Source organism: Miniopterus natalensis, chromosome 16, assembly GCF_054644295.1.
Source record: "Miniopterus natalensis isolate mMinNat1 chromosome 16, mMinNat1.hap1, whole genome shotgun sequence".
NCBI lineage: Eukaryota > Metazoa > Chordata > Mammalia > Chiroptera > Miniopteridae > Miniopterus > Miniopterus natalensis.
In genome coordinates, this window is record NC_142096.1 from 25,688,278 (window position 1) to 25,698,244 (window position 9,967).

General features: G+C 40.7%; 1 pseudogene; it reads left to right on the forward strand.

Annotated features, from left to right (window-relative positions):
* The first annotated feature begins 8,831 nt into the window (after positions 1–8,831).
* On the forward strand, positions 8,832–9,351 carry LOC107539518 (large ribosomal subunit protein eL42-like; annotated as a pseudogene).
* Positions 9,352–9,967: the final 616 nt, after the last annotated feature.

Consider the following 9,967-nt stretch of genomic DNA (forward strand, 5'->3'; position numbering starts at 1 on the left):
ATAGCAGTAGCTATTATGTAAAAGACACTTCCAGCTGCGCCAGGCACTGTACTGGGCACAGCACCTTCATTAGCTCGTCTAAATCCCAATCATATGTGAAGTATAAATTATTAGCCCCAATATGTAAACAAGGAAACTGAGGCCTGGAGAGAGTGAACAAGTCCACAAGGACACACTAGTTAATCACAAAGCTGGAACTCAAAACTAGCTCCCTGCTACTATGCTCCAGTTCATCCCCACTTTTAAGAAGAAAACCAGCAACACGCCAGCAGTCGGCCACCTAAGAGGCATTCACAAAGGTTGGATAAACGCTGATTGAAAGTTCGAATCACATAGCGAATTAGTGGCAAAGCTAGACCTAGAAAGAAACCAGGTCTCTCCACCAGCATTCTTCCCATGACCACACTTGGCAACAATCTACTTGGGACCTAATTTAGCCAGACGAAGTTGTCAAACTCACACGGAGAAAAGTCACAGAATGTCTGACTTTGGTTGCAAATCTCTGGTCCCTGAGATAAATCTTTCAAAACCTCGTCTCCTTTCCGGTAGGCTGCCAGCTCAGCGGGGTGGCTCAGGCAAGAGCTGACCCTTTAAATGGCCTCTTCATCAGACCTTGAAAAGTCCAACAGTAGCCTCCGAAAGCCAGATGAGATGGGAATCGGTACTTGTGACCTGAAAATAAAGAGCCTGAACCAATTTTTAATTTTTTGCATAAAATGCACTCAGTAAAATAACAATGAGAGCACTTCGCAGAGAGCCCTTTTATTTCATACTGGACTTTGAACATTACCTAAAACACAATTTCTCATCAGAATGATCTGTAGATATGTGATTACACCAGAAAGAAGACAAAGATATATACTGGGGAGACAATTTGTCTTCTAGGATTTTAACTACAAAATAATTAAATTCAATGAAGTGTATAATTATACAAAAACGAAACCCAATCGCCCTAGAAATTTCCCCGCTGCTACCTCAGGGGAATAAGCCAGACCCCGTGTTTTTTCTGGTTTTTGCATTTTCTGTATTAATCTTGTCATAAATTGTTTAAAAAGGATCCGGGTATATGCAGATGGGTTTCCCACCTTCTGGAATTCCCACGCAGGGAGCAAGTTTCTTCGGCCGTGGCTGCGTGGCCGGCACTTTCTGGCGCCTCCCTGCACGCAAACGTGGCCGGAGGCACAGCGGCCCCATCTCTGTCCCCGAGACATGGCTCTTTGAAAAACAAAGGGCTCTTTCTCATTACAGGTGCAGAACAGATAAGAATGGCCTTTTTTAAAACTATGAAATTCAGATAAATCTCTTTAAAATGCTCACGGGCTATAAACTCTTTAACAGAGTGTGTCTTTTGAAAAGTATATTCCATGATAACCTTGTTTAACATTTAGCGGCTTGTTAAATCTGTAAGGAGATAAGAACGGAATTCATTTTTCAGATTCCAGTTCGAATTTTTACCCTTCTGGAAACTATGCGATCCACAGAGATTTAAATGATGTTTAAAACTAAACCTTGATCTGCTTTTCCCTTTACATTTTCATCAGGACTTTGAGAAAGAGTCTTGGTCAGTATATGATATCAGCAATTTTTATACATCTAGTTGCTTTGAGTTATTTTATTACTGAGAATTAATATTTAAGCTATTTTTTTCCCAGCTAAGTTTTCAGTCACTCTGTGAGGAAGTGTGTAGCTTCCAGTTAATAAGCATTTCTCTACAAGCCATTCTTGGTTTAAAAAAAGGAGACAGACCCAAATGTGCTATTCTCTCTGCTTGTTTATTTCCCTATTGCTACCCCTTTTCTCTATCCCTTTTAGGGAGCTTTAAGACAAAAAAAAATTATGAATTACAACCCTAGCTCTGAAGTAGAAAAAGTCAGGTACTACTTTTCTTGCCTGCCTATCTTCCTACATCTGTCTGTCCAATTAAAAGATTGATGATATAGTAAAAGAGACATCACAATAATTTTCTCTATCTACTTTCCTAGTTTTCTTGCTGAAAACATTACGGCAATTTTGGAAATTCTAGAGGCTGCTGCTCTTGAACGCTGAGTTGGTTGTGCTCTTCACCAGAGCTTTCCTCTGCTTTTCAGGACCCTAAATTGGCCAGGACAGCCCTGAATCAGAGGTTACAAATTGAGGAAAGCATTTAAAAACTTCCCGTTTTCTCTTTCCTCCTTAAGATAAAGCAGATTCGTGGAGAATGCTATAGCCCCCAGGCTAGCTGCTTATCAGCTCCAGAAGAGACTGATTTTATAAGAAGTCCTTTGACATATATTTTAAGGCAAGACTTGGGAGTTCTCTGGAGAGAATTGTACATGGATATTTAAAACCCAATAGAAACGCTGATTAACCTGTAGCAATTGTGAATATGCTACTATGATGAATGCCCAAATCAAATGTCTGCCTTTCTCCGGGAGTCCTGTGTAGTTTACAGATTAGTTCAGTTGCAGTTAGGATCTTTACTGCGATCCTCTTTAGGGAAATAAAAAGGCAAGGGCCTCTTGGCTCGCACTGTGAGTGGGAACAATGGGGCTTAATGAAGTCCTTTTTTTGAATGACTACCTTTTTACTTCAATGCAGAAAGGTTTCGTGAAAGACAAGGAAAAACATTCCTTGTCCTGTTTGTGTGTAAGCATGTGTATTTAAAAATCGTGGGTCGAAATATATCACAAAAGTTTGGCCTTTGAAAGGGGCTGAATTTCAATCTTTAGAGGATAGTTAAGAGGCAGAGAGAGGTGGCCCTCTGCACCATTCGCTCAGTTTTAGATTTTCAATCCACTCCCTTTTCTCAAGAGATTACACCCCCACCGTCTTCACAGGCTGAGAGCAGGAACTGTTCTCTGAGCTTTCAGCAGAGAAAAAATGGTATGTGTTTGTCTTTTTTTTTTTTTTTTTTTTTTTGATAAAAGAGTGAAAATCATGAGTGAAGTTTCAAGTATACAACGGTTGCTACATGGGTATCAACGGACGTTTTTCTGACTACAGGATGTCTGCGGGCTCCCAGCAATTTGAATTTCAATTCCTCGCTGCATATCCCCTATATTACAATGTCTACATTTACCAGACCCACACAGAGAATTCCTTATGCTGGTTTATGGTTTTCTTGCCTATAAATGTATCTATTAACTATTTTTCATTCACGAGCATCTCTGGCTAGAAACAAAATTTTCACATAGAGTCTGAGGAAGCTAAACATTAAATTTAAATGATTTAAAACTAGATGACCAACATCAGCAATAAACTAATTTTAAATTATTTCACTCCTGGACACTCTTCTAAACATATTAATTTTGTTCCCCAATATTTTCAGATTCCAAAACTACTACATTTCATTTTTCTGTTTTCATAATTACATATACAAATGGTAAAATTTATGGTCAGAAAATGAGGGTCTGATTTTAACCTTAAAAAAGTCAGTGGTAGATTTTTCAATAGAAAGTATTCACATAGAAAAAAAATTATAAAATCCATTTTTTTCTTTTTACTCGTTTGATTTAAACCTCTAAGGAATTTTGTAAGGCTGACTTAAGCCTCATACATTTGGTGTACTTTCAAATTTTCGTTGATGTTAATTAAACTGAAGGGGAAACTGAGAGGGGAAAAAGGAAGAGACGGATTTTAGGAGCGAGGACCATGCCATATGGGCAGTAACTTTCGGTTGACATGGATGAAGCTCCTCATGGTCCCCCAGAGAGCCCCCTGGGATGGCTGGCCACTCCTCTCCCTTTCCCTTAACACACATTCTTGCCTTCTCTCCAAGCTTTGGCTCACATCAAAGGACAGAAGCAAAACTTTTTTGGAGTCCTTCTGTGTACCTTAGACCATACAAGTTACTTCTACATACCACCCTATCGAACTTTCACAACAACCCTCTGAGAGAGGAATCTCTGTTTTACAGATTCTAACCAGGCTCAGAAAGGTATATTTAGTGGCCCACTATCACAGGGCCAATAAATGACAGAAGGACAAGTTTTTAAAATGTGACCCAGTATTCTATACAGTATACGGGGGGAATGCCATGGGGGTGGTCCATTCCTCCGGGGGGAGGCGGGAGGAGTGAGGTGTTAATGAGGCTTCATGGAAGAGGTGACTGGGGTGAGCTCTGAGGTTGAGGAGAAGCAGGAGCCAAGGGGATGGAGAGACATTGAAGGCTGCCCAAAGCTGGAAGCAGGAAAGCAGAAGAATGAGTGACAATTGAATTAAATTAGCAGCTCTAAGAAAATTAAATCCCTAGCCTGCAGGGCAAAGTCAAGAACTGGGCCAATGTTGACCACAGAACCATTGCGGAAATGGAAACACCATGTATTTCTGGAACTAGTAAAAAGTAGGACCAAAAACCAAGATCAGTTGGAAGTTTATTATAAAACCAAGTCCTATGTCCCCTCCCCGGTTTAGAGGGCGAGCATTAGTCTTTTCTCCACTGCAGCAGAAGACTAGAGGTATATTTTCTAGAAAGAGGGCCTAACAAGACCATACACAACAGAGTACAGGGGTATCATGGGAAATGGGGGGGGGTAAGTGAAATTTTACCTGCCACAGGTGGAGACCCTCAGCCTCCTTCCCCAACTTAGCATAAAGCTGCTCATAATATCCTTTTATTATTCTTATGATATCTATAATATCAGATAGATGTGTCCCTGTTTCATCCTCAGTACAGGTCATGTAGCATTTTCTCTTTTTCTTGATCAGTCTTGCTAGAGGTATATCACTTTTATAATCTTTTCAAAGAATCAATTCTTGGCTTTGTTGGTTCTTTATTATTATATTTGTACTCTATTTTATTGATTACTACACTTTTATTATTTTCTACCTTCCACTTCCTTTGGGTTTACTTTGCTCCTCTTTAACTTAAAAAAGTGAAAGCTTATTCAATAGTTTTAAACCTTTCTTCTTTCCTAACACATGTATTTAGAGGTATAAATTTTCTCTGAGCACTGCCTTAGCTACATTCCATGAGTGTTGACATATATTATTGTCGTTATCATTTAGTTCAAAGTATTTTCTCTTGCCCATTGTGATCCCCCCCCCCCCGTGTTAGTGAATTATTTGGAAGTGTGTTAGTTCATTTCCAGATATTTGGGGATTTTTATGTAAATGATTTCTAATTTAGTTCCACACTCTGCATGGTTTAATTTATTGAGGCTTGCTTTATGGTGATGCATGAGATCTCGTTTGGTAAATGTCTCATAAACACTTGAAAGAATGTGCATACTGCAGTTGTGGGTCTAATATTCCATATATGTCAATTAATTCAAGTTGATTCATTATTTTGTTCATAACTTGTATATTCTTAAAGATTTTCCTGCTTGCTCTATCAATCACTACGAGTGGTATGTAAAAATTTCCCAGTTATTTTTAAAGTTTTTGTCTATTGACTTCAGATCTGTATCATCTGTTGGCCTTATTATTTGTTTTTTCTCATAATTGTCAGTCACATATTACTACTTCTTAGTATGTCAAGTAATTCTATAACAGACATTGTATAAAAGAATAGTAGAGACTTCAGATAGCTGATTTTCTCAATTCAATAAAAAAGTAAACTGGGTCAAGAAGGAATTCCAGTCTTAGTAAGACTCATTTTGCCTCTGCATGTTACTTTTCCTTGGATGTGGCCCATAGTCTCCTGACTCTCTGTTTCTTTAGCCCTGAAAGATTTAGTTCTGCTCTTTAGAGATTTTGACCTTAGGTTTTCCTAGAGACTAAATACCTTCCCTCCCCGCCCCCCCGCCCCCCCCCCCCAATTTATACACTGAAAGCTTCACAGATTCATATGTGAAGGTCTCGGAAGTGGAGCCTCTGATCGGTGATTAGGTCATGAGGACAAAACCCTCAGAAATGGGATTAAAGTCCTTACAAAATGAAGTCTCAGAGAGCTCCCTCATTTTTCCCCCATGTGAAAACACAGCAAAAAGATGGCCATCTATGAACCAGAAGTTGACACTCACCAGACACCAACACCTTCATCTTGGACTTCCCAGCCTCAAGAACTCTGAGAAATAAATATCTGTTGTTTATAAACAGAAATAAATGTCTATTGTATTTTGTCATAGCAGCTTCAACAGAACGGAGACGGAAATTAATGGACTAATCTTAAGACGGAGCTTGTTGCTGTAACAAATACCTAAAAATGGAATAGCTTTGGAACTAGGTAATGGGTGAAGACTGGAATAGTTTTGAGGTGCATGCTAGAAAAATTTACATTGCCATTGTTAGAAGAAAATTGGACCAGGCCCAGAGCAGGTCCACCTCGGGCTGGCCTGCAGTGTGTAGGTTCTTGATTTCATACAGGAAAGATTTCACAATACTGCTCCAGGTGATTTTGAGAGTATGTTTATTAAAGCTGGGAGCAGTGAAATGAGGAAGAAGCAACAGGAGAGAGCCTAGGCAGGGCTGCTTTGGCTCTCTAGACAGGTTATGGGAAAGAAGTGAGCCAAGGAAGGGCTGCTGTCAGCTCACCAGAAAGTCAGAGAAAAGCGGGCCTTGAAGGCGGTTCAGGGGATTAGCCTGGGACAAGCGGCCGCTGCCCATTACTCTTCTGGTTGCAAGTTTCATGGGGACCCTTAGAGTTTAGGAGACAGAAAATTCACTCAAAAAGGAGCTTCAAGTGGGGGTGCCCTAAGGAGGGTGAGCTCTGGCTCCTTTGTCTTGAGGAGTTCTCTCTGCTTTCCAAAGGTGGGTATTTTAGGGGCGATCTCAATAGACTATTCATCAGCTTTTCCAGCTGTGCCATTTCAGAGTCGTGGTCTCCACTGATTGGTCAGTGGTAGGGCAAGGGGTCATTGTAGCTGGTCGTGGTGTCACCTGCTTGGTTTTACTGCTTTTCTGGGCCCGAAGCTGAAATACAACTGAGGCCTAAATGTTATCTCTAGGAAGGAAAGGTCATGTGGGCCTAAACCATCTGACCAGCCATATGCCAGGGAAGAAAAGGCCACCCTGGGGGTGAGGTCCAGCACCAGTTTTTCCCTTTGCTAGGCACCCAAGGCTTTCTGTCCTGGTGACCTTCTGTATCTGTCTGTAAATTGCTGAGGCAGTTTATTCAGCTGTCTGTCTCAATTTCCCCATTTCACTTGTCAAGAAATTTTCCTAGCTTCTTACTGTCCTGCCTTTCCATGAGCAGACCTTTAAATGTTATTCTGGTGAGATCTCAGAAGGGGAAAAAACGGTGCTGTAAGGAAAGCTTCAATCTTCCTAGAGACTACCTACGTAATCCTGAACAGAATTTTAAGGACAGTTTTTTGACTTGGTTCTGAGGTTTCGGGAATTGGCAGTCTGATCTGATTGGATTTCAAGTAGTTTAAACCTATTTCTAGTAGTAAAGAGAGCACCAATCATGGTGTGATGAAGTGTTTATAGAGATATGCAAACTCTCTGCATTGGAGACTCCTAATCAACCACTTATAAGAAGCAAGGGAAGAGAAAGAAAGGAGAGAGAGAAGAAAGGAGTTAACTGACTCTATATATGATACTTTCAAACATTTTTAGAAAATAAAGAACATAATAACATTTATTAGTTGCTCCTAATGTTGCTGGACAAAAAAAGTAAAGAATGAGGTCAGAGATTCAAATTCCCAGCTCAAAGGCCATGAAAAAGACCTAAGAGCATTATGAGTGCCCTGATGAAGAGCTTATCTTCTGTAGCTACAGGGCTAAAATTGCTGAAAATCTAATGCAGAGCCTTATCCTGAGAATGATGAATTACCACAAGACTTGAACTCCCAGCCTTGCAGGGTGCCTGCTATTAAAGAAAAGGCATTGATTAGTAAAGAATGGGATCCTGTAAGGTGGGATGGAGGCAGGTGGGAAGACCCTGATGAAGCTGAGAACACTGAGCCCCTAAATTCTGAGGAGTCTTCTTTGCCAATGGAAGAGGTCCTCCCCACTTCCAGGGATCGCCACCTCCCACCCCCAGTGATATGGGCCTCTCCTCCTCAGTTTGAAGGGATTAATCCTGCATTGCCTGAGGAAACAATAATGGTTTTCCTGGAGACTGCTGCCATGCAAGACAATGCTGATTCTCCTCAAGACCTCCCCACCACCACCCCTCTTTGCTTCTAGGCCTATGATTAGACTCAAGTCCTAGCAGGCCCCCAAAAGTAAGGTACAAAGTGTGACCATGTGGAGGCACACTCCACTCCAAAATAACTATTTGAGTTTTCTACATTCATAGAAGCAGAAATCTGGGGAACATGTGTAGGAATGGATACTAGAGGTATTAGATAATAGTGTAAAGAACATAAAATTGGATTGGGCCAAATTCTATATGAACTCACTAAAAAGAGATTCTGTATTTAATGTGCAGCTTTGGGAGTTAGAAGAGGCTCTAACAGTTGATTGGGACAGTTGACTGAAATCTGGATGAAAAGATGGCCCACTGTTAGCAAATTGGAAATGTCCAATATGGGGGCTGAAAAATATTAATACTTTTCCTCCCATCTTCTAAGTTCTTCTGGCTGGGTTAATCATCAAATGATTAACAGGAGAAAATTGAAGTTTTAATACATGTGCATGGGGAATTCAGAGAAGTATGAAAATTCTAGGGACAGTGAGGCCACATTAGGTATGTAAGACATTTTTGGACCAAGAAGAAGGGGCTGGGAGGTGGGGGAATAAGGCATTAGATTTCAGAAGTGAGAATGGGTGATTTACACGTAGTTGAGGAAAAGAGGAACACACATGGCAGGAAAATCCCTGCTAGGCAACTCAGAAACAATGGGACACAGGGTGTATCTAGTTAACAGGCCCCTGTCTAAAGTCCTCTTATTTACCATACTTAATTTAAATTAGGCTAAGGTGACATCTTAAACTCTCCTTCCTGAAGCAGTTTTCTCTGTCTGAATTTCTTGGGCAGGAAAGGTGGGAGTGGGGGTCAAAAGCTCCCCGAGTCTTATTTCTTAATAAACAGCATAAAAGCAATATCTCGCTTCTTTCCATGCAGATAGCACTCTGCAAACATGGTGAACACTCCTCAAACCAGCCGAACTTTCTGTAAGAAGTGTGGCAAGCATTAACCCCACAAAGTAATACAGTACAAAAAGGGCAAGGATTCTCTGGATGTGCAGGGACAGCTGCCTTATGACAGGGAGCAGAGTGGCTGTGGTGGGCAGACTAAGCCAATTTTCCCCAAAGAAGCTACAGCTACAAAGAGGATTGCGCTGAGGCTTGAATGTGTTAAGCCCAACTGCAGATCTAAGAGAATGCTGGTTCTTAGGACATGCAAGCATTTTGAACTGGGAGAGTGTAAGAAGAGAAAGGGCCAAGTGATCCAGTTCTAACTTCATACTTTGTTTTATTATGTGTTTTAATTTAATAAAACCTTGAGGATTAAAGAAAAAAAAATCAATATCTTAAAAGAGCAGCTTCAGGGTGGCAGAATTTTGGTTCCCTTCAGCAACTTCCTTTGATTTAATGTAGAGTAATTGGGCCACATTAGATTAGAATGTTAGAGTGGATTTTTCATTTAAGACATGCTCACCCACACTAGGAGAATTCCAAAAACATTCCTTTCACCAAGACTCTAAGAAATAAATTTTTGAGGGAACATCCTTCAAGAGTTCTATGCTTATTCGTCTCTGTAGGCCACACCTTACAGTGCCAACCATTCCACTCAACTGTAAAACCTAAATGCAATGGGAATAATTAGAGGGACAGGAGCCAAGTGGTGGCACTCAACCTCCAAAGGCAAGGTGGGGACGTGATTCCTGGAATGGACAGCAGAGTCAAAGCAGCAATCAGAATAGTCTGACTCTCACAGACCTGTGGTGTTGGCTAGTTAATCATGGTGTTCCCAAAAAGTGAAATAGACAGGAAGCCTACTAATTCTTACTTGATCAGTATAAGCATAAAAGTTCTAGAGCAAATGAACAAAAATTGAACTCAAATCATGAAGACAAAGAGTCAGTGCCCTTACATGCCAAAGATTATCAAAAATACACACACACACACACACACACACTTCTCTCCTGAACTCCAA